Here is a 21,302-nt window from a genome sequence, read left to right on the forward strand (position 1 = left end):
GTTCCTTCTGAAGTCTCTCTTCTTGGCTTGTGGATGATCACATTCTCACTGTGTACTCACATGGTTGCACCTCAGGCTATGCCCTAATTTCCTTATCTTATAAGGACACTAGCTGCATTGGATTACGACCTATTCCTATAACCTCATTTTACCTTAATTACCTCCTTAAAGGTCCTTTCTCCAAATACAACCACACTCAAGAGGCCTTGAAAGCCAGGACATCAACATGAATTTTTGAAAGACAAAAATTCATCCTATGACAAACATAATGGGATATTTTAGTGGAAATAACCATAAAAGGTCTGTTTGCTTTGAAGTATGCTAGAGGCCTTAGGAAGAAAAATAATGAGCTCAAAGTTTAGGATTAGCTGGCCACTTGGTCGCAGGTTATTTACATGTGACCACTACCATCATGAAAGGATAGAACTTTATTCTCACTGGAATAGAAATGCTTACTCTGGATACATTTGCATTTTCTGTCCACAATGTTGCTGAAATCACCACCTTTGGGCCAGAGTCACCATCATGTTATTCCACACAGCATTTCTCTTGATTTTGGAACTCAAAAGCGAATTGTGGTGAAACCCATTGATTTTATCATTCTTCCCCTTCATCCTGAGTCATCTGACCTCATGTAACAGTGGGATGACCTTTTGAAAACCCAGTTACAATGCTAGCTGTATAGCAATACCTTGTAACTGTATTGTCTTGCAGAATGTCAATATATTCTAAATCAACAAGTGATATTTGGGGTTATTTCCTCCATAGCCAGGATTCACAGATGTAGGAATCAAGGATGGAAATCACAATGTCCCTTCTAGCTATTGCCCCTGGTGATCCCAATACCGAAATGTTACTTGTTCTCTTCACAATTTTTGGATCCTCTGGTCTAGAAGTCATGAGGCAAAATGGGAAAACTATTCCATATGAACACAATAATGATTCCATTAAAGTTAGAGTTGGGCTACTGTCTGAGTACTTGGGGCAAGGATCAACAGGAAAAGAAGGCAGTAACCGAGAGGTCCCAACATAGCAACAGGGAGTATCATTCAGGAGGGGCGAAATTAAAATTTTTTAAAAAGTGGAGAAAGTCCGCTCTCAGGGTAAAGCTGCAGAGGAAACTGCAGTAGGAGATCCTGCAAAATCAGTAGAAATGGTCCATACCTGTGTGTAGACTGTAGACATGAGCAAGATGCAACGAGACAAAAATAAAAGCCAGCAGCTTGGATCCAGGGAAGAAAGTGCCAACCCTGGCAAACCAGATGAGATAGGCCAGCATGGGCCCATGCTGTTGTTGATACAATAGGAGGGAGAGCTTAGTGAACTGCATTTTTGAGTCTGGTCCAGATCATTCAGGACAATGGAGTGACTGTTAATCTGGGGAGTTGGGAGCAGAAGCACCACGTCTCTCTGCTCTCCCAGTCTCCCTGCTACAACAGTAACTTGCAGCCAGAGGTGGGAGGGCTGACACCATTTTTAGATACAAGCAGGTAGCGGCTGCTCCAGCTGGGGTGCCCACATTGAACAAGTACTGGGGTCACCCTCTACAAAGTCGGTAGGGGCAACCATGGCCGTTCAAGATGAACTGACAGTCTCAACAGTACCAGCTGTACCACCTGGCAATGGGAGGGGAAAGGAGCCACCCCTACAGAAGGGAAGTGTCACCTGTGGGACTCTCCTACATGCCAAGCACAACTATGAAATGAGTGGGGCTGCAGCTGATGGGTATTTTGCACACCTGTGATCCAGAGACCTTACCAGAGAGAAAAACCCATGTTCCCCACTGACATTGAATCTGATTTGGAGGACTAGAATCTATCCAGCGGGCTAGAACACACATGAACAGTGGCTCTGGGAACATCTCAGTCTCCTTGCGGACAGGACAGCCTAGCAGAGCATAGTGGCCCACTTGTACTCCTTGACCCTGAGAGCTCTGGAAGCTGATACAGAAAACACTGTGGTTGTGAGAGCAGGAAGGGAGTAGCTGGGTTCAGGGCAATCACAGAGGGTTGCTGCATACTCCCAGAGCTCCTTGGTTGCCTAGAGCAGCTCATAGCAGAGGGAACTGTGTTGACAGGAATGACTGCACAGATCATATATGTGGTTCATAGGGTGTGGATAAGTGTTGAAAACACTGGGGGCTAACACCTGGGCATTGCTCAGCTCAGAAAAGTAGGGGTGGTCTTACCACTCCTCTCCATCCAGTTAAACAGAGGAGAGCTACCACACCCAACTTGGGTGTTACCCTGGATACCTGCCCCAACATGGAGCACTGACCAGAGATCCCTGGCCAATCCACCTCATACCCCTTGGTATTTACTGAAAGTATAGACATTCCACTAAACAACAAAGGCAAAGCTCAAAGATAAAATCCATGACAGGAAAGAAAAGCATTCTATAAATGCCTAAAAAATAAAGGCAGAAATTAAAGAAATAAGAATAAGGAAGACACTATGACCTCCCAAAGGAACACAACATTTCAATAGTAGAATGTGAAGATGAAGAGATTGAGGATATGCTGGGAATGCAATTCAAAAACTAATCACAGTATTACTCAAAAACAATCAAGCAAATCCACAAACTAAAGAAAACCATATATGATAAGAATGAAAATTTTCCCATGAAATTGAGATTTTAAAAAGAAATCAAAATGAAATACTAGAAATGAAGAATTCAACAAATCAAATTCAAAAGTGCAGTGGAAAGCCTTAGCAACAGAGTTGAATATTTGAGATAGAAGCCAAATATCTGATGGGGCGGAGCCAAGATGGCAGAATAGTGAGGGCGCGCACCCATAGTCCGGGAAAATTTAGTTTAATAAAAGTGGAGTTACGGTAGCCTCAGGAAAAGGATCAGGGAAAAATTGCAGAGGAAACTCTTCCGGATCTAGTGGCTGTGACTCGGAGGACCTATGGGGAGACCAAGGTCGCCCACCACGTGGAAGCCGAGCCGCGGGAGCCGCCGGACCCACTGGAGCTACAGAGTCTGCGTGCCAGCACTGGAAGGGGAGGTGAGACAAAAACCTCTCAGTAACTCGAGACATTCGCAGGGAAAGGCAGAAAGAGCCTGCAGAGAACGAAACCTGAAACCCCATTGGGGAAAGTTCACCAGGCTGGCTGGAGGAGAGAAAAAATTCGAATAAATAAGGGGAACCGGCACGGACATTTAGCCTCTCTCTCCAATCACCTTACAAAGCCGAGCAAGACAAAGGGCAGGCACATTTTATGTAAGTAAAGCGGTGTGCGCCATATTTCATATGTAAAGCGGGTGTCCCTCATTAGCCAAGCAGAAAAACCTGACTCTGGTAAGCAAACGAATACCCACAGGGGCCAGATTTCATACATCAACTGCTCTCAATTCCACTCAGCTGTGTGGAATTACTTCCCAACTGAGTCAAAAAAAAAAAAAAGAGAGAGAGAGAGAGAGAGAGAGAGCGAAAGCGAGCAAGAGAACAATCAGGGTGAATCACCTTTGGCACACCCTTAACCCTGTAGAACCAGAGCTCTCTGGCCACACCCATCACAGCCTCTAAGGATCCATCAAAAGCAGACAGTCCTCTTAATCTAGAGTCACAGTATAACGAGAAAAAAAAATATCTCCAATATGCCAAACAAACGCAAAAGCCGAGGAAACAAGAACAAGGAAGACATTATGACGCCCCCAAATGAAGTAGATACCCCAATTCAAGATTATGAAGAGATGAGATAGAAGAAATGCAAGAAGCAGATCTCAAAAAATTGATAAGAACGTTAAGAAGTTCTCAAAAACAAATTCTCGAACTACAGAAATCCTTAATGGACAAGATAGAAAATCTCTCTCATGAAAATGAAATATTAAGGAGGAATCAAAATGCAATGAAACAACTAGTAGAAAATGAAACTGTGATAGTGACAAGAAATCATAATGAAATGAAGAATTCAATAGATCAAATGACAAAAACATTAAAGAGCCTTAAAAACAGAATGTGCGAAGCAGAAGAGAGAATATCAGAGTTAGAAGACAGAGCACAGGAAAATATACAATCAAACCAAAGAAAAGAAGAGGAAATTAGAAATCTAAAAAATATTGTCGGGAATCTTCAGGATACTATTAAAAACACAACATTCGAGTTCTAGGAGTTCCTGAAGGCATGGAGAGGGAGAAAGGATTAGAAGGCCTTTTTAGTGAGATACTAGCAGAGAACTTTCCGGGTTTGGAGAAGGACAGAGACATCCTAGTACAGGAAGCTCACAGAACCCCTAATAAACACGACCAAAAGAGATCCTCACCACGACACGTTGTAATTAAACTCACAACAGTGAAACATAAAGAAAAGATCCTAAAATGTGCAAGAGAGAAACGTCAGATTACTCTCAGAGGATCTCCAATCAGACTCACAGCTGACTTCTCATCAGAAACCCTACAAGCTAGGAGGGAATGGCAAGATATAGCCCAGGTACTAAGAGAGAAAAACTGCCAGCCCAGAATATTATATCCTGCTAAGCTCTCATTTGTGAATGAAGTTGAAATAAAGACCTTTCACAACAAACAGAAATTGAAAGAATTTGTTGCCACTCGTACAGCCCTGCAAAAGATGCTTAAAGATGTGTTACACACAGAAACATAGAAACACGGTCATCAATATGAAAGAAGGTAAATGAAGGAAATCTCACACCAAAAGATCACAGGAAGTTCGAAACATATCAGAAAATATCTTTGGCAAATGGCAGGGCAAAGTCACTACTTACCAATAGTCACATTGAATGTTAATGGACTGAACTGTCCAGTTAAAAGACACCGATTGGCTGATTGGGTAAAGGAACAAAACCCATCTATTTGCTGCTTACAAGAAACACATCTTTTCAATAAAGATCCATACAGACTGAAAGTGAAAGGCTGGAAAAAGATATACCATGCCAACAGAAATGAAAAAAGAGCGGGTGTAACCATCTTAATATCAGACAACATAAACTTCACCACAAAAACTGTTAAGAGAGACAAAGAGGGGCACTATATAATGATTAAGGGATCAATTCAACAGGAAGATACAACGATTATCAATGTATATGCACCTAATTACAGGGCACCAGTCTATTTAAAAGATTTGTTAAGGGACTTAAAGGGAGACTTAGACCCCAATACAATAGTACTGGGGGACTTCAATACCCCACTCTCAGAAATAGACAGATCAATAGGACAGAAGATTGAACAAGGAGACAGAAGATAAATGACACTATAGCCCAAATGGATCTAACAGATATCTACAGAACTTTTCATCCTACACAGAAAGCATTTACATTCTTCTCAGCAGTACATGGAACCTTCTCTAGGATTGACCACATACTAGCCCATAAAGCAAGTCTCAGCAAATTCAAAAGAATTAGAATCATACCATGCAGCTTCTCAGACCATAAAGGAAAGAAGTTGGAAATTAGCAACTCAGGAATCCCTAGAGCATATGCAAACACATGGAGATTGAACAACATGCTCCTGAATGAACACTGGGTCATAGAAGAAATCAAAAGAGAAATCAAAAATTTTCTGGAAGTAAATGAGGATAACAGCACAACATACCAAAACTTATGGGATGCAGCAAAAGCAGTGTTAAGAGGAAAGTTTATATCAATAGGTGCCTACATCAAGAAATTGGAAAGGCACCAAATAGATGAGTTTTCACTGCATCTCAAGGATCTAGAAAATCTGCAGCAAACCAGACCCAAATCTAGTAGGAGAAGAGAAATAATCAAAATCAGAGAAGAAATCAATAGGATTGAATCCAAAAAAAATTACAAAAAATCAGCCAAACGAGGAGCTGGTTTTTTGAAAAAATAAACAAAATTGACACCCCATTGGCCCAACTAACTAAAAAAAGAAGAGAAAAGACCCAAATCAATAAAATCAGAGATGAAAAAGGAAACGTAACAACAGACACCACAGAAATAAAAAGAATCATCAGAAATTACCACAAGGACTTGTATGCCAGCAAACAGGGAAACCTATCTGAAATGGATAGATTCCTGGACACATGCAAGCTACCTAAATTGAACCAGGAAGACATAGAAAACCTAAATAGACCCATAACTGAGACAGAAATTGAAACAGTAATAAAGGCCCTCCCAACAAAGAAAAGCCCAGGACCAGATGGATTCACTGCTGAATTCTACCAGACATTTAAAGAAGAACTGATCCCATTTCTTCTCAAACTATTCAGAACAATCGAAAAAGATGGAATCCTCCCAAATTCTTCCTATGAAGCCAGCATCACCTTAATTCCTAAGCAAGAAAAATGATGCAGCATTGAAAGAGAATTACAGACCAATATCCCTGATGAACATAGACACAAAAATACTCAATAAAATTCTGGCCGATAGAATGCAACAACACATCAGAAAGATCATCCATTAATACCAAGTGGGATTTATCTCTAGTATGCAGGGATGGTTCAACATTCGCAAATCAATCAATGTGATTCACCACATTAACAGACTGCAGAAGAAAAACCATATGATTATCTCAATAGATGCAGAGAAAGCATTCGATAACATTCAACACCCTTTCATGATGAAAACTCTAAGCAAACTGGGTTTGGAAGGAACATTCCTCAATATAATCAAAGCAATTTATGAAAAACCCACAGCCAACATCATATTGAATGGGGAAAAGTTGGAAGCATTTCCACTGAGATCTGGTACCAGACAGGGATGCCCACTCTCACCACTGCTATTTAACATAGTTGTGGAAGTCTTAGCCAGAGCTTTTAGTCAAGGAAAAGAAATTAAAGGAATACAAATTGAGAAGGAAGAACTCAAACTATCCCTCTTTGCAGATGATGTGATTCTTTACTTAGAGGATCCAAAGAACTCTACTAAGAGACTATTGGAACTCATAGAGGAGTTTGGCAAAGTGGCAGGATATAAAATCAATGCACAAAAATCAACAGCCTTTGTATACACAAGCAATGCCATGGCTGAGAAAGAACTGCTAAGATCAATCCCATTCACAATAGCTACAAAAACAATCAAATAGCTTGGAATAAATTTAACCAATGACGTTAGAGATCTCTACGATAAAAACTACAAAACCTTAAAGAAAGAAATAGAAGAGGATACCAAAAAATGGAAAAATCTTCCATGCTCATGTATTAGAAGAATCAACATCATCAAAATGTCCATTATCCCAAAAGCAAGTTACAGATTCAATGCGATACCAATCAAGATACCGAAGACCTTCTTCTCAGATCTGGAAAAAATTATGCTGAAATTCATATGGAGACACAGGAGACCTCTAATAGCTAAAGCAATATTGTACAACAAAAACGAAGCCAGAGGCATCACAATACCAGATTTCAGGACATACTACAGGGCAGTTGTAGTCAAAACAGCATGGTACTGGTACAGAAACAGATGGATAGACCAATGGAACAGAATTGAAACACCAGAAACCAACCCAAACATCTACAGCCAACTCATATTTGGTCAAGGATACAAAACCAATCCCTGGAGCAAGGACAGTCTATTCAATAAATGGTGCTGGGAAAACTGGATTTCCACGTGCAGAATCATGAAGCAAGACCCCTACCTTTCACCTTACACAAAAATTCACTCAACATGGATTAAAGACTTAAATCTACGACCCGACACCATGAAATTATTAGAGAGAATTGGAAAAACCCTTCAAGATATAGTTACCAGCAAAGACTTCTTGGAAAATACCCCAGAAGCACAGGCTTTCAAAACCAAAATTAACAACAAATTGAGAAGTTTCTGTACTTCAAAAGAAACAGTCAGGAAAGTGAAGAGGCAACCGACTGAATGGGAAAAAATATTTGCAAACTATGCAACTGATAAAGGGTTGATAACCAGAATCTACAAAGAAATCAAGAAACTCCACAACATCAAAACAAACAACCCACTTAAGAGGTGGGTCAAGGACCTCAATAGACATTTTTCAAAAGAGGAAATCCAAATGGCCAACAGGCACATGAAAAAATGTTCAAGATCACTAGCAATCAGGGAAATGCAAATCAAAACCACAATGAGGTTTCACCTCACTCCAGTTAGAATGGCTCACATTCAGAAATCTACCAACAACAGATGCTGGAGAGGATGTGGGGAAAAAGGGACACAAACCCACTGTTGGTGGGAATGCAAACTGGTTAAGCCACTATGGAAGTCAGTCTGGAGATTCCTCAGAAACCTGAATAAACCCAACCATTCAATTCAGCCATCCCACTCCTTGGAATTTACCCAAAGGAAATTAAATTGGCAAACAAACAAGCTGTCTGCACCTTAATGTTTATTGCAGCTCAATTCACAATAGCTAAGACCTGGAACCAACCCAAATGCCCATCAACAATAGACTGGATAAAGAAAGTATGGGACATGTACTCTATAGAATACTATACGGCAGTCAAAAAAAATGAAACCCGGTCATTTGCAACAAAATGGAGGAATTTGGAGAGCATCATGCTGAATGAATTAAGCCAGTCCCAAAGGGACAATTATCATACGTTCTCCCTGATCGGTGACAACTAACTGAGCACCAAAGGGGAAACTTGTTGAAGTGAAATGGACAATATGAGAAACAGTGACTTGATCAGCTCTTGTCCTGACTGTTGATGTACAATGTAATACTTTATCCATTTTAGTATTTTTTTTGTTCTAGTACTATTGGTTGAACTCTGTAATTAACACACAATTATTCTTAGGTGTTTAAATTTTAACTGAAAAGTGATCCCTGTTAGGAATTTGGAAAACATTATGCTGAGTGAAATAAGCCAGTCCCAAAGGGACAAATACCATATGTTCTCCCTGATTGGTGACAACTAACTGAGCACCAAAAAGAAACCTGTTAAAGTGAAATGAACACTATGAGAAATGGTGATTTGATCAGCCCTTGCCCTGACTGTTGATGAACAACATAATACGTTATTCCTCTTAGTATTTTTTTGTTTGTTCTACGTAATACTTTTGGTTGAATACTGTAATCAATACACAGTTATTCTCAAGTGTTGAAACTTAACTGAAAAGTGATTGTTGTTAAATATAAGAGTGGGAATAAGAGAGGGAAGAGATGTGCAATTCAGGACATGCTCAAGCTGACTTAACTCAAACGGTAGAGTTAGAAACATACCAGGGGATTCCAATTCAATCCCATCAAGGTGGCATGTACCAATGCCATCTCACTAGTCCTGCTGATCAATTTCTGTTCACAATTGATCATAATGAAAGGACTAAGAGCCAAAGGGAGCACATAGACAAGACTAGTCTGCAAATACTAGCTGATAGAATAAAAAAGGGAGAGAATGATCCAACATGGGAAGCGAGATACACAGCAGACCCATAGAATGGCAGATGTCCTAAGCAGCACTCTGGCCTCAGAATCAGCCCTTAAGGCATGCGGATCTGGCTGAAAAGCCCATGAGAGTATTTCAGGCATGGAAAGCCAAGACACTCTGGCAAAAAAAAAAAAAAAAAAAAAAAAAAAAAAAAAAAACAAAACCTAAATGAAAGATCTCTGCGAGTGAGATCCCAGTGGAAAGAACAGGTCATCAAAGAAGGAGGTACCTTTCTCTGAAGGGAGGAGAGAACTTCCACTTTGACCATGGCCTTGTCTAAATATGATCAGAGTTGGTGAACTCAAAAGGCTTCCATAGCCTTGGCAACTCATGACAAGAGCCTAGGTAGATTACTGACACCATAAACAAGAGTGTCAATTTGTTAAGTCAACAACAGGAGTCACTGTGCCCTTACTCCTCATGTAGGCTCTCTGTCCTTATTGTGATATACACTGTGATTTAATGCTGTAACTAGTACTCAAACAGTATTTTTCACTTTGTATTTCTATGTGGGTGCAAACTGTTGAAATCTTTACTTAATATATGCTAAACTGATCTTCAGTATATAAAGAGAATTGAAAATGAATCTTGATGTGAATGGAAGGGGGGCGGGAGAAGGAGAGGGGAGGGTTGCGGTTGGGAGGGAAGTTATGGGGTGGGGAAGCCATTGTAATCCATAAGCTGTACTTTGGAAATTTATATTCATTAAATAAAAGTCAAAAGAAAGTTAATAAAAAAGCCAAATATCTGGAAATTTCAATCAGACCAAAAAAAGAAGAAATTAGAAAACTTAAAAACAGTGTTCTAGATATATGTGATACTGTCAAACAACCCAACATATTGGTCTTAGGAATGCCTGAAGGTGTGGAAAGAGAGAATGTACCAGAAGGCCTAGTAAATTAAATCATTACAGAAAACTTCTCTAATTTGGAGAAAGAAAGGAATGTGCAAGTACAGGAAGCACATAGAACTCCTAACATATATGACCAGGAAACATCTTCACCACGACACACTGTAGTTAAACTTTCCTTAGTAAAACATAAAGATTCTAAAATTTGCATGAAACACCAGGTAACTTTCAGAGAATCTCAAATTAGACTCACAGTTGACTTCTCATCAGAAACCCTACTGGTTAGAAGATATAGTTCAATTTTTTTTATTTGACAGGTAGAGTTATATACAGTGAAAGAGAGAGAGACAGAGAGAAATGTCTTCCTTCCGTTGGTTCACTCCCACAAATGGCCGCTACAGCTCATGCTGTGCAGATCCGAAGCCAGGAGCCAGGTACTTCCTCCTGGTCTCCGATGCTGATGCAGGAGCCCAAACACTTGGGCCATCCTCCACTGCCCTCCCAGGCCATAGGAGAGAGCTGGACCAGAAGAGGAGCAACCGGGACTAGAACCAGATGCTCATATGGGATGCTGGAGCTGCAGGCAGAGGATTAACCAAGTGAGCCATGGTGCTGGCCTCCTATAGTTCAAATCTAAAGGGGAAAAAAAAACTGTTATCAGAATACTGTACCCTGGGCCGGCGCCGCAGCTCACTAGGCTAATCCTCCACCTTGCGGCGCCGGCACACTGGGTTCTAGTCCCAGTCGGGGCGCCGGATTCTGTCCCAGTTGCCCCTCTTCCAGGCCAGCTCTCTGCTGTGGCCCGGGAGTGCAGTGGAGGATGGCCCAGGTCCTTGGGCCCTGCACCCCATGGGAGACCAGGATAAGTACCTGGCTCCTGCCATCGGATCAGCACAGTGCGCCAGCCGCAGCACACGAACCACAGCGGCCATTGGAGGGTGAACCAACGGCAAAGGAAGATATTTCTCTCTGTCTCTCTCTCTCACTGTCCACTCTGCCTGTCAAAAAAAAAAAAAGAATACTGTACCCTGAAAAGCTCTCATTTATGAATGAAGGAGAAATAAAGACTTTCCATAACAAACAGAAATTGAAAGAATTTGTCACCATTTGCCCATCCTTAGAAAAGATGCTGAAGGAAGTGCTACACACATAAACAGAGTATGAAAGCCAATATCATGAAAGAATATGAACTTAGAAAATCCCCCAGTAAAAGTACAAAAGAAATCCAAAGTAAACGATACAAACATTCATGGAAAAAAGGAAGGGCCAAGTAGTTACTTATCAATAGTTACCTTGAATATAAATAGCCTCAACTCTTCAATTAAAAGACAGAGAATGGCTAAATGGATTAAAAAATAAGACCCATCTCTTTGCTGCCTACAAGGGAATACACCTCACCAACAAAGATACACGTAGACTGAAAGTGAAAAGATGGAAAAAGATATTCTATGCTAATGGGGAAAAAGGGCATATGTAGCCATCCTAATATCAGACAAAATAGACTTTAACAAAAAACTTAAGAGAGACAAACAAGGGTACTATATAATGACTAAGGTATCAATACGACAGGAAGACATGACTATAATAAATGTACGTGTACCCAATTACAGGGAGCCTGGCTATTTAAAATAACTGTTAACAGATCTAAAGGAAGACATAGACGCCAATACAATAGTAATGTGGAATTCCAGCACCCCACTTTCACCCATGGATAGATCAACCAGACAGAAAATCAACAAAGAAACAACAGAGCTAACCAATACTATGGACCAAATGGACCTCACTTAAATCTACAGAACATTTCACCCCATGGTGGCATAATGCACATTCTTCTCAGCAGTACATGGAACTTTATCTAGGATAGACCATATGAGAGGCCATAAAGCAAGTCTCAGCAAATTCAAAAAAAAAAATCAATATCATACCATGCACGTTCTCTGAACACAATGGATTGAAGCTCCAAACCAACAACTCAAGAATTTCTAGAACATATGCAAACACATGGAGACTGAACAACATGCTCCTAAATGAACACTGAATAATAAAATAAATCAAAAGAGAAATCAAAATTTTCTGGAAATGAATGAAGATGACAACACCTCATATCAAAACTTATGGGATACAGCAAAAGCAGCTAAGAGGGAAGTTTAAAGCAATTAGTGCCTACATAAAGAAACTGGAAAGTCACAAAATAAATGAGCTGTCAATGCATCTCAAAGACCTAGAAAAACAACAAACCAAACCCCAAATTAGTAGGAAGAAAGAAATAATTAAAATTAGAGAAGAAATAAACAAAACTGAAGCAAAAAAATACAAAAGATCAGTGAAATGAGAACTAGTTTTTTGAAAAAATAAACAAAATTGACACACCTTTGGCCCAACTAACCAAAAAAAAAAAAAAAAACTAAGAAGAAGAGGGAGAAGACCCAAAGAAGACCCAAATCAACAAAATCAAAGATGAAAAGGAAAGTGTAACAACAGATACCACTGAAATAAAAAGAATCATCAGTAATTTGTTGTTTGCCTCTGTATGCCTTCTGTATGCCAGAAGTCATTATGTCTCTTTTTTTTTTTTTTTTTGAGGTGGAGATGCAGGCAGGTGGCTGTTGCCCCTACTTTCCATGTACTCCCCAGAAATAGTGAGGTTTACCCCACCCCCAACCAAACATCCAGGACCACAACAGTTCAGAATTCCTTCCCCCTCCACAGAAGCTGTAGGGCAAAGGGAAGCCCTGTCTATGGGAATTTCATACCTGCTTACCACCATTGAGAAGTGAGTTAGGCTCCAGTGGGCGGCAGCTCTACACACTGGACCACGACCCACAAACCTAAAAAAAAAAAACCCACTCTGGGAACTGAGTCTGAGACAAAGTATGGCTAGCTTCTGGGCAACCACAGAGTGCTTACCCACACCCCTAGACTCATCAGTTACCTATAGCAGCTCAAAACAGAGGGAACCATGCTAACAGGAAAGACTCCACAGACCAAAGCTGCAGTTCATTAAGCAGTGCAAATGAGTGCTGAATACACCAGAGACTAACACAGCTGTGGGATATCCCACAGCTGTGAGAAGGGCAGGTCACACCAACAGAGGTGACCACCCTCCTCCATCCAGATAACCAGAGGAGAGCTACAAAGCCCCATGGCGGCCTTAAGTTGGATACTTGCTCCACCCCCAAATACTGAACAAAGCACCCAGGTCACACCCAGCACACACCTCTTGGTATTTACTGAAAGTATAGCAGTCCCACTAAGCCACAAAGACACAAGACAAAGATAAAAGCCACCCAACAATTAAAAAAAACTACAAAAATGCTTAAAAAACAAAGGAAGAAACTTAAACAAAAAATAAGGAAGATAATATGAGTCCCTCAAAGGAATACTACAACACATCAATAGTAGAAGGTAAATATGAAGAGACTGAAGATATGACAGAAACAGAATTCAAAAAACTAATCACCAGATTATTTAGAAGCAATCAAAAGCAAACTCATGAACTAAATGAAAATTTTTCCCATGAAATTAAGATAATAAAGAGAAATCAGAATGCAATACTAGAAAAGAAGAATTTAATAGATCAAATAAAAATGCAGTGGAAAGTCTTAACAACAGAGTAGGTGAGGCAAGAAAAAAGAATATCCGAACTAGAAAATGAATTTCTTGAAATTTTACAGTCAGACAAAAAAAAAAGAAGAAATTAGAAAACTAAAAAACACTGTTGGAAATATAAAATATCCTATCAAATGACCCAACTTATGGGTCCTAGGAGTTCCTGGAGGCATGGAAAGAGAGAAAGGATTAGAAGGCCATTTATTGAAATAATAACAGAAAACTTCCCTAATTTGGTGAAAGAAAGGGACATCCCAATACAGGAAGCACACAGAACTCCCAACAGACACAACCAGAAAAGATCTTCACCATAACACATTGTAGTGAAACTCTCCACAATAAAACATAAAGATTCTAAAATGTGTACAAGATGAATGTCAGATATGTCAGATCACATTTAGAGGAACCCCAGTTAGACTCACAGCAGACTTCTCATTAGAATCCCTACAGGCTAGGACAGAATGGTGAGAAATATTCCAAGTTTTAAGAGAAAAAAAACTGCCAACTGGGAATACTGTATCCTGCAAAGTTCTCATTTATGAATGAAAGTGAAATAAAGACCATCTGTAACAAACAGAAATTGAAAAGATTTATAACTATTTGCCCAGCCCTATAAAAGATGCTCAAGGATGTGCTACACACAGAAATACTAAACAGGAACATCACTACAAAAGAAGATGAATGCAGAAAATGACCCAGAAAAAGTACAAGGGAAATAAAAAATACATAAACAGGACTATTTACAGAAACATGGCAGGGCAAAGTAGGTACTTAACAACAGTCACTTTGAATATAAATGGCCTCAAGTTCCAAGTTAAAATACACAGATTGGCTGAATGGATTAAAAAACAAAACCCATCTATTTGCTGCCTACAAGAAACATATCTCACCAAAAATGATACTAACAGACTAAAAGTGAAAGGACAGGAAAAGATAATCCACGCTAACAGAAACCAAAAAAGAGCTGGTATACCCACCCTAATATCAGACAAAATAGAACTTAACACAAAAACTATTAAAAGAGACAAAGAAAGTTACTATATAATGATTAAGGGATCAATACAACAGGAAGATGTGGCTATTATAAACATATATGCACCTAATTACAGGGCACCTGGCTATTTAAAAAAATTGGTAGTGGATTTAAGGGAGACATGGACTCAAATACAATAGTAATGGGGGGTCGGCGCCATGGCTCAATACTCTAATACTCCGCCTTGTGGCGCCGGCACACCGGGTTCTAGTCCTGGTCGGGGCACCGGATTCTGTCCCGGTTGCCCCTCTTCCAGGCCAGCTTTCTGCTATAGCCAGGGAGTGCAGTGGAGGATGGCCCAAGTGCTTGGGCCCTGCACCACATGGGAGACCAGGAGAAGCACCTGGCTCCTGCCTTCAGATCAGCGCAGTGCGCCGGCTGCAGCGTGCCGGCCGCAGCAGCCATTGGAGGGTGAACCAATGGCAAAAGGAAGACCTTTCTCTCTGTCTCTCTCTCTCACTATCCACTCTGCCTGTCAAAAAAAATAGTAATGGGGGACTTCAAGAAATTGGAAAAGCGCCAAATAAATGAGCTATCAATGCATCTCAAGGATCTAGAAAAACAGCAGCAAACCAAACTCAAAACTAGTAGGAGAAAAAGAAATAATTAAAATTAGAGGAAAAAAATCAACAAAATAAAAACCGCAGCTCACTAGGCTAATCTTCCGCCTTGCAGCGCCGGCACACCGGGTTCTAGTCCCGGTCGGGGCGCCGGATTCTGTCCCGGTTGCCCCTCTTCCAGGCCAGCTCTCTGCTGTGGCCAGGGAGTGCAGTGGAGGATGGCCCAAGTGCTTGGGCCCTGCACCCCATGGGAGACCAGGGTAGGTACCTGTCTCCTGCCATCGGATCAGCGTGGTACACCGGCCGCGGCGGCCATTGGAGGGTGAACCAGCAGCAAAAGGAAGACCTTTCTCTCTGTCTCTCTCTCTCACTGTCCACTCTGCCTGTCAAAAATAAAAAATAAAAAAATAAAAATAAATAAAAAAAATAAAAACCAATAAAAAATACAAAATATCAGAAAATGAAAAGCTGGGTTTTTTAAAAAAAATAAAATTGACACACCATTGGCCCAACTAACCAGAAAAGGAGAGAGAATATCAAATCAATAAAATCAGTGATTAAAAAGGAAATGTAACAACAGACACCACAGAAATAAAAAGAAATATCAGAAATTACTATGAAGAGCTATATGCAAAAAAAAAAAAAAAAAAAACAGAAAGCTGGAAGAAATGGATAGATTCTTGGACACATATGACCTACCTAAAATGAGCCATTAAGGCACAGAAAACTCAAACAGACCAATAACCAAGACAGAACTCAAATCTGAAGACCCTCCCAACAAAGAAAAGCCAAAACCAGATGGCTTCACCACTGAACTCTACCAAGCATTTAAAGGAAAACCAACTCCAATTCTTCTCAATCTGTTCAAAACAATCAAAAGTGAGGGAATCCTGCCACATTCTTCCTGTGAAGCCAGCATCACCTTAATTCCTAAGCCAGAAAAAGATACAACAGAGAAAGAGAACTACATACCAATCTCTCTGATAAACATAGACACAAATATCCTCAACAAAATACTAGCCAATAGAATACAACAACACATTGGAAAGTTCATTCACCTGGACCAAGTGGGATCCATCCCTGATATGTAGGGATGGTTCAATATCCAAAAATCAATAATCGTGGTATATCACATTAATGAACTGAAGACCAAAAGCAATATGATTATCTCAATATATGCAGAGAAAGCACTTGACAAAATTCAACACCATTTTATTATGAAAACCTTAAGCAAATTGGGTATAGAAGGCACATTCCTCAACATAATCAAAACAATTTATAACAAACCCATAGCCAGCATCCTACTGAATGGGGAAAAATTGGAGGCATTCCCATTAAGACCCAGACCCAACAAGGATGCCCACTCTCACAATTACTATTTAATATGGTCATGGAATTTTTAGCCAGAGCCATCAGGAAAAAAGAGAAATCAAAGGGATACAAATAGGGAAGGAACAAGTCAAACTATCCCTATTTGCTTATGAAATGATTCTATATATAGGGAACCCAAAAGACTCCACAAAGAAACTATTGGAACTAATAAAAGAGTTTGGTAAAGTAGCAGGATATAAAATCAACACACAAAAATCAATAGCCTTTGCATACACAGATATTCACATAGCTGAAAAAGAACTTCTAAGATCAATCCTTTTCACAATAGCTACAAAAAATTTGAATACCTTGGAATAAATTTAAGCAAGGATGTCAAAGACCTCTAGAATGAAAATTACAAAAGGGGCCAGTGCGGTAGGTTAATCCTCCACCTGCATTGCTGGCATCCCATATGGGTACTGGTTCTAGTCCCGGTTGCTCCTCTTCCCGTCCAGCTCTCTGCTATGGCCTGGGATAGCAGTGGAGGATGGCCCAAGTCCCTGGGTCCCTGCACCCACATGGGAGACCATGAGGAGGTACCAGGCTCCTGGCTTTGGATTGGCGCAGCTCTGGCCATTGCAACCATTTGGGGAGTGAACCAACGGAAAGAAGACCTTTCTCTCTGTTTCTTTCTCTCTCACTGTCTGTAACTCTACCTGTCAAATAAATAAATAAATAAATTTAAAAAAAGAAAACTACAAAACATTAAAGAATGAAATGGAATAAGACATTAAAAAGTGGAAAAACCTTCCATGTTCATGGATTAGAAGAATCAACAACTTCAAAATGTCCATAATACCATAAACAATTTATAGATTCAATATGATCCCAATCAAAATACCAACAACATTCTCCTCAGATATAGAACAAATGATGCTAAAATTCATGTGGAAACACACGAAACCCCAAATAAATAAAGCAATCTTAAACAATAAAAAAAAAGCTGGAAGCATCACAATACCAGAACTCAAGACATGCTACAAGGCAGTTATAATCAAACCAACCTGGCACTGCTACAAAAACAGACATGTAGACCAATGGAACATTATAAAAAAAAAAAAAAAAACAGAAATTAATCACGCAGTTACAGCCAACATATCTTTGACAAAGGAGCAAAAATCAACCACTGATGCCAAGGCAGTCTCTTCAAAAATGGTTCTGGGAAAACTGGATCTCCACATGCAAAAGCATGAAACAAGAACCATACCTTACAGCTTATGCAAAAATCTACTCAAAATGGATCAGAGACCTAAATCTATGATGTATTAGCATCAATTTACTAGAGAACAGTGGGGAAAACCTACAAGACATTGCGGATGGAAAGACTTTTTGGAAGATACCCCAGAAGTACAGGCAATCAAAGCAAAAATTAACAAGTGGGATTACATCAAACTGAGAAGCTTCTGCACTGCTAAAGAAACACTCAATAAAGTGAAGAGGCAACTGACAGAATGAGAGAATTTACAAACTATGAAACTGACACAGGATTAACTTCCAGAATCTATAAAGAGCTCAAGAAACTCAATAAAAACAAAAACAACCTAGTCAAGAAATGGACAAAGAACCTGAATAGATATTTTTCAAGAGAGGAAATTCATACAGCCAATAAACACATGAAAAAATGCTCAGGATCTCTAGCCATCAGGGAAATGCAAATCAAAACTACAAATGTTTCATCTTACCCTTTAGTATGGCTTTCATTGGGCAGAAAGTCACCTTAATCCACTGTTTATGGGAATGTAAACTGGGCTGGCCGCTATGCAAGACAGTATAGAGATGTCTCAGAAATCTGAATATAGACCTACCATATGACACAGCCCTCCCACTCATGGGAATTTATTCAAAGGAGATGAAATCAGCATATGAAAGAGTGATCTGTACCCCCATGTTCATCTCAGCTCATTTTACAGTAGTTAAGATATGGAATCAACCTGGATGCCCATCAATTGAAGACTGGATAAAGAAATTATGGTATATATAGACTATGGCATACTACATAGCAGTAAATAAATAAATAAATAAATAAAATCCTGTCATTAGCAACAAAATGGATGCAACTGGACACCATTATACTTAGTGAAATAATCCTGTCATAAAAAGACAAATACTATATGATTTCTCTGATCTTTAGTAACTAATTGGGTACTTAAAATGTAATCTATAAGAGTGAAACTGACACTTTGAGATGCAATGATTTTGAACAACCCTTGTCTTGACCATCGAGGAACAATGTTTTTCTTGTTTGTTTGGTTTTATTCTTTTCTTCTTTTTTTCTTCATACTAATCGATTAACTTTCTACTTATTGTGGGGTTAATCTTGTGAGTATAAAAACTAACTGAAAAGTGATCTATGTAAAAAATAAGAATGGGAAAGGAAGAGGGAAAAGGAAGAAAGTCAGGAATATGAATAGGAGGGAAGTAGAGAGGGAAGAATCACCATGTTCCCAAATCTGTATATATTAAAGGCATAAAGTTGTATTCATTAAAAATATTTTTTAAAAAGAGATAAAAATGCAGCATCCATAATTACTGGGGTGACAAGTCCTCATACAACCAACTAGTCTTTGACAAATGAGCTTAATCATTCCCTGGGTAAAAGATAGTCTCTCCAACAAATGGTATTGGGAAAATTGGACCTTTGCATGCAGAAGTATGAAATAAAATCCCTACTTTACACCATTTACAAAAATTAACTTACAATAGATCAAGGATCTAAACCTCAGACCTGACACCATCAAATTACTAGAGGAAAACATAGGGACAAAGATTTCTCAGATAAGACCGGAGAAGTGCAGACAATACAAGCAAAAATTAACAAATGGGATTACATCAAGCTAAGAAGCTTGTGCATAACAAAGGCAACATTCAACAAAGTAAAGAGGCAACCAATGGAGTGGGAGAAAATATTTACAACCTATGCATCTGATAAAGGATTAATATACAGAACATATAAGAAGCTCAAGAAACTCAACAACAACAAAACAAGCAATCCAGTTAAGAAATGGGCAAAGGAAATAAACAGGCATTTTTCAAAGGATAAAATTCAAATGGCCAACAGACACCTGAAAAATGCTCAGCATCAGTAGCTATGTGGGAAATGCAAATGCAAAACCAAGCAAAGCAAAGCAAAATAAAACAAAGAAAAAAAAAACACAATAAGGGGCCATCATGTGGTGCAGCAGATTACACCACTGCTTGCAATGTTGGCATCCCTGTGGGTACCAGTTTGACTCCCAGCTGCTCCATTTCCAATCCATCTTCCTGGTAATATACTTGGGAAAGCAGTGAAAGATAACCCAAGTACTTGGGCCTCTGCACACACATTGGCATTCTAGGCTCCTAGCTTTGGCCTGGCCCAACCCCAGCCGTTATTGCAATTTGGGAAGTGAACCAGTGGAGGGGAGATCTCTCTGTTTCTCCCTCTCTCTCTATAACCCAGACTTTTAAATAAATATATATTTACACACACACACACACACACACACACACACAATGAGGTTCCCCTCATCCCAATTAGAATAAGTATTAACCAAAACTGAGAAAATAACAAATGCTGGCAAGAATGTAGAGAAAAACATACTCTAATACACTGTTGGTGGGAATGTAAACTACTGCAACCATTATGGAATACAATATAGAGATTCCTTAGGAATCTAAAAATAGATCTAACATATGATCCAGCAATCCCACTCCTCAGAATATACCCAAAAGAAACTAAATCAGCATATGAAACAGTTACCTGCACCCCCATGTTTATAGCAGCTCAATTCACAATAGCTATGATATGGAATCATTCCAATTTTAGTATATGTGCTGCCAAAGCAAGCATCTATGATATGGAATCAATCTACTGATATGTGGATAAGGAAAATGTGGTGTATACATACATATATATATATATGTATGTATACGTGTGTATACATATGTATATGTATGTATATATACACGATGGAATACTACTCAGCCATAAAAAATAATGAGATCCTGTCCTTTCAGAAAATAGATACAACTGAAGACCACTATTCTTAGTGAAATAAGCCATACCTAAAAAGACAAATATTGCATATTTTCTCTGATTTGTGGTAACTAATCTATAGAGTACAACAACAATGACAACAACAAAAAAAACCTTAATGTATATGAGTGAAGTTGGCATATTGGAATTTTATTATTATTTATAGCCCTTGTCCATATTCCTGTTGAACAGAGGTCTTTCTATTTTTTACTTGTTGAACTTTTTATTCAGTGGAGTATTAAGCCTGTGAGTTTAAAGAAAATTAAAAATATGTTATCACAAAAATTAGAAAGAAGAGGGAGGGGGAAGTATAACTATATTCTTAGAATTTTATCTCTGAAGTACATGAAATATATTCTCTTTAGAATAATAAAAAATAAATTTAAAAGTTTTACAAAGAGAAAATTGGACTGCTATTATACAGTATGGGTTAAGGAGGAGCATATCTGGCATGCAACTATGCTCTACCTATTCTCATGCATGTCTATGTGTCGTTATATATCCTACCTATGGCACTTTTCTGTCCACACAAGGAGATGGCCTTTGGG

General features: G+C 39.2%; 1 protein-coding gene across 3 annotated transcripts in view; it reads right to left on the minus strand.

Moving 5' to 3' along the window:
* Positions 1–21,302, minus strand: part of CFAP299 (cilia and flagella associated protein 299) — a 730,672-nt gene that overhangs the window by 693,199 nt on the left and 16,171 nt on the right. Inside the window, exon 2 of one of the 3 annotated variants that reach the window (XM_070047979.1) lies at positions 12,920–12,994. The exons of the other annotated variants lie outside the window; for them this stretch is intronic. The gene's annotated coding sequence lies outside the window, so the exon portion shown is untranslated. The remainder of the gene's footprint in view (positions 1–12,919; positions 12,995–21,302) is intronic. 3 annotated transcript variants of the gene reach the window in all.

The sequence above is a fragment of the Oryctolagus cuniculus genome, chromosome 8 (assembly GCF_964237555.1).
Source record: "Oryctolagus cuniculus chromosome 8, mOryCun1.1, whole genome shotgun sequence".
NCBI lineage: Eukaryota > Metazoa > Chordata > Mammalia > Lagomorpha > Leporidae > Oryctolagus > Oryctolagus cuniculus.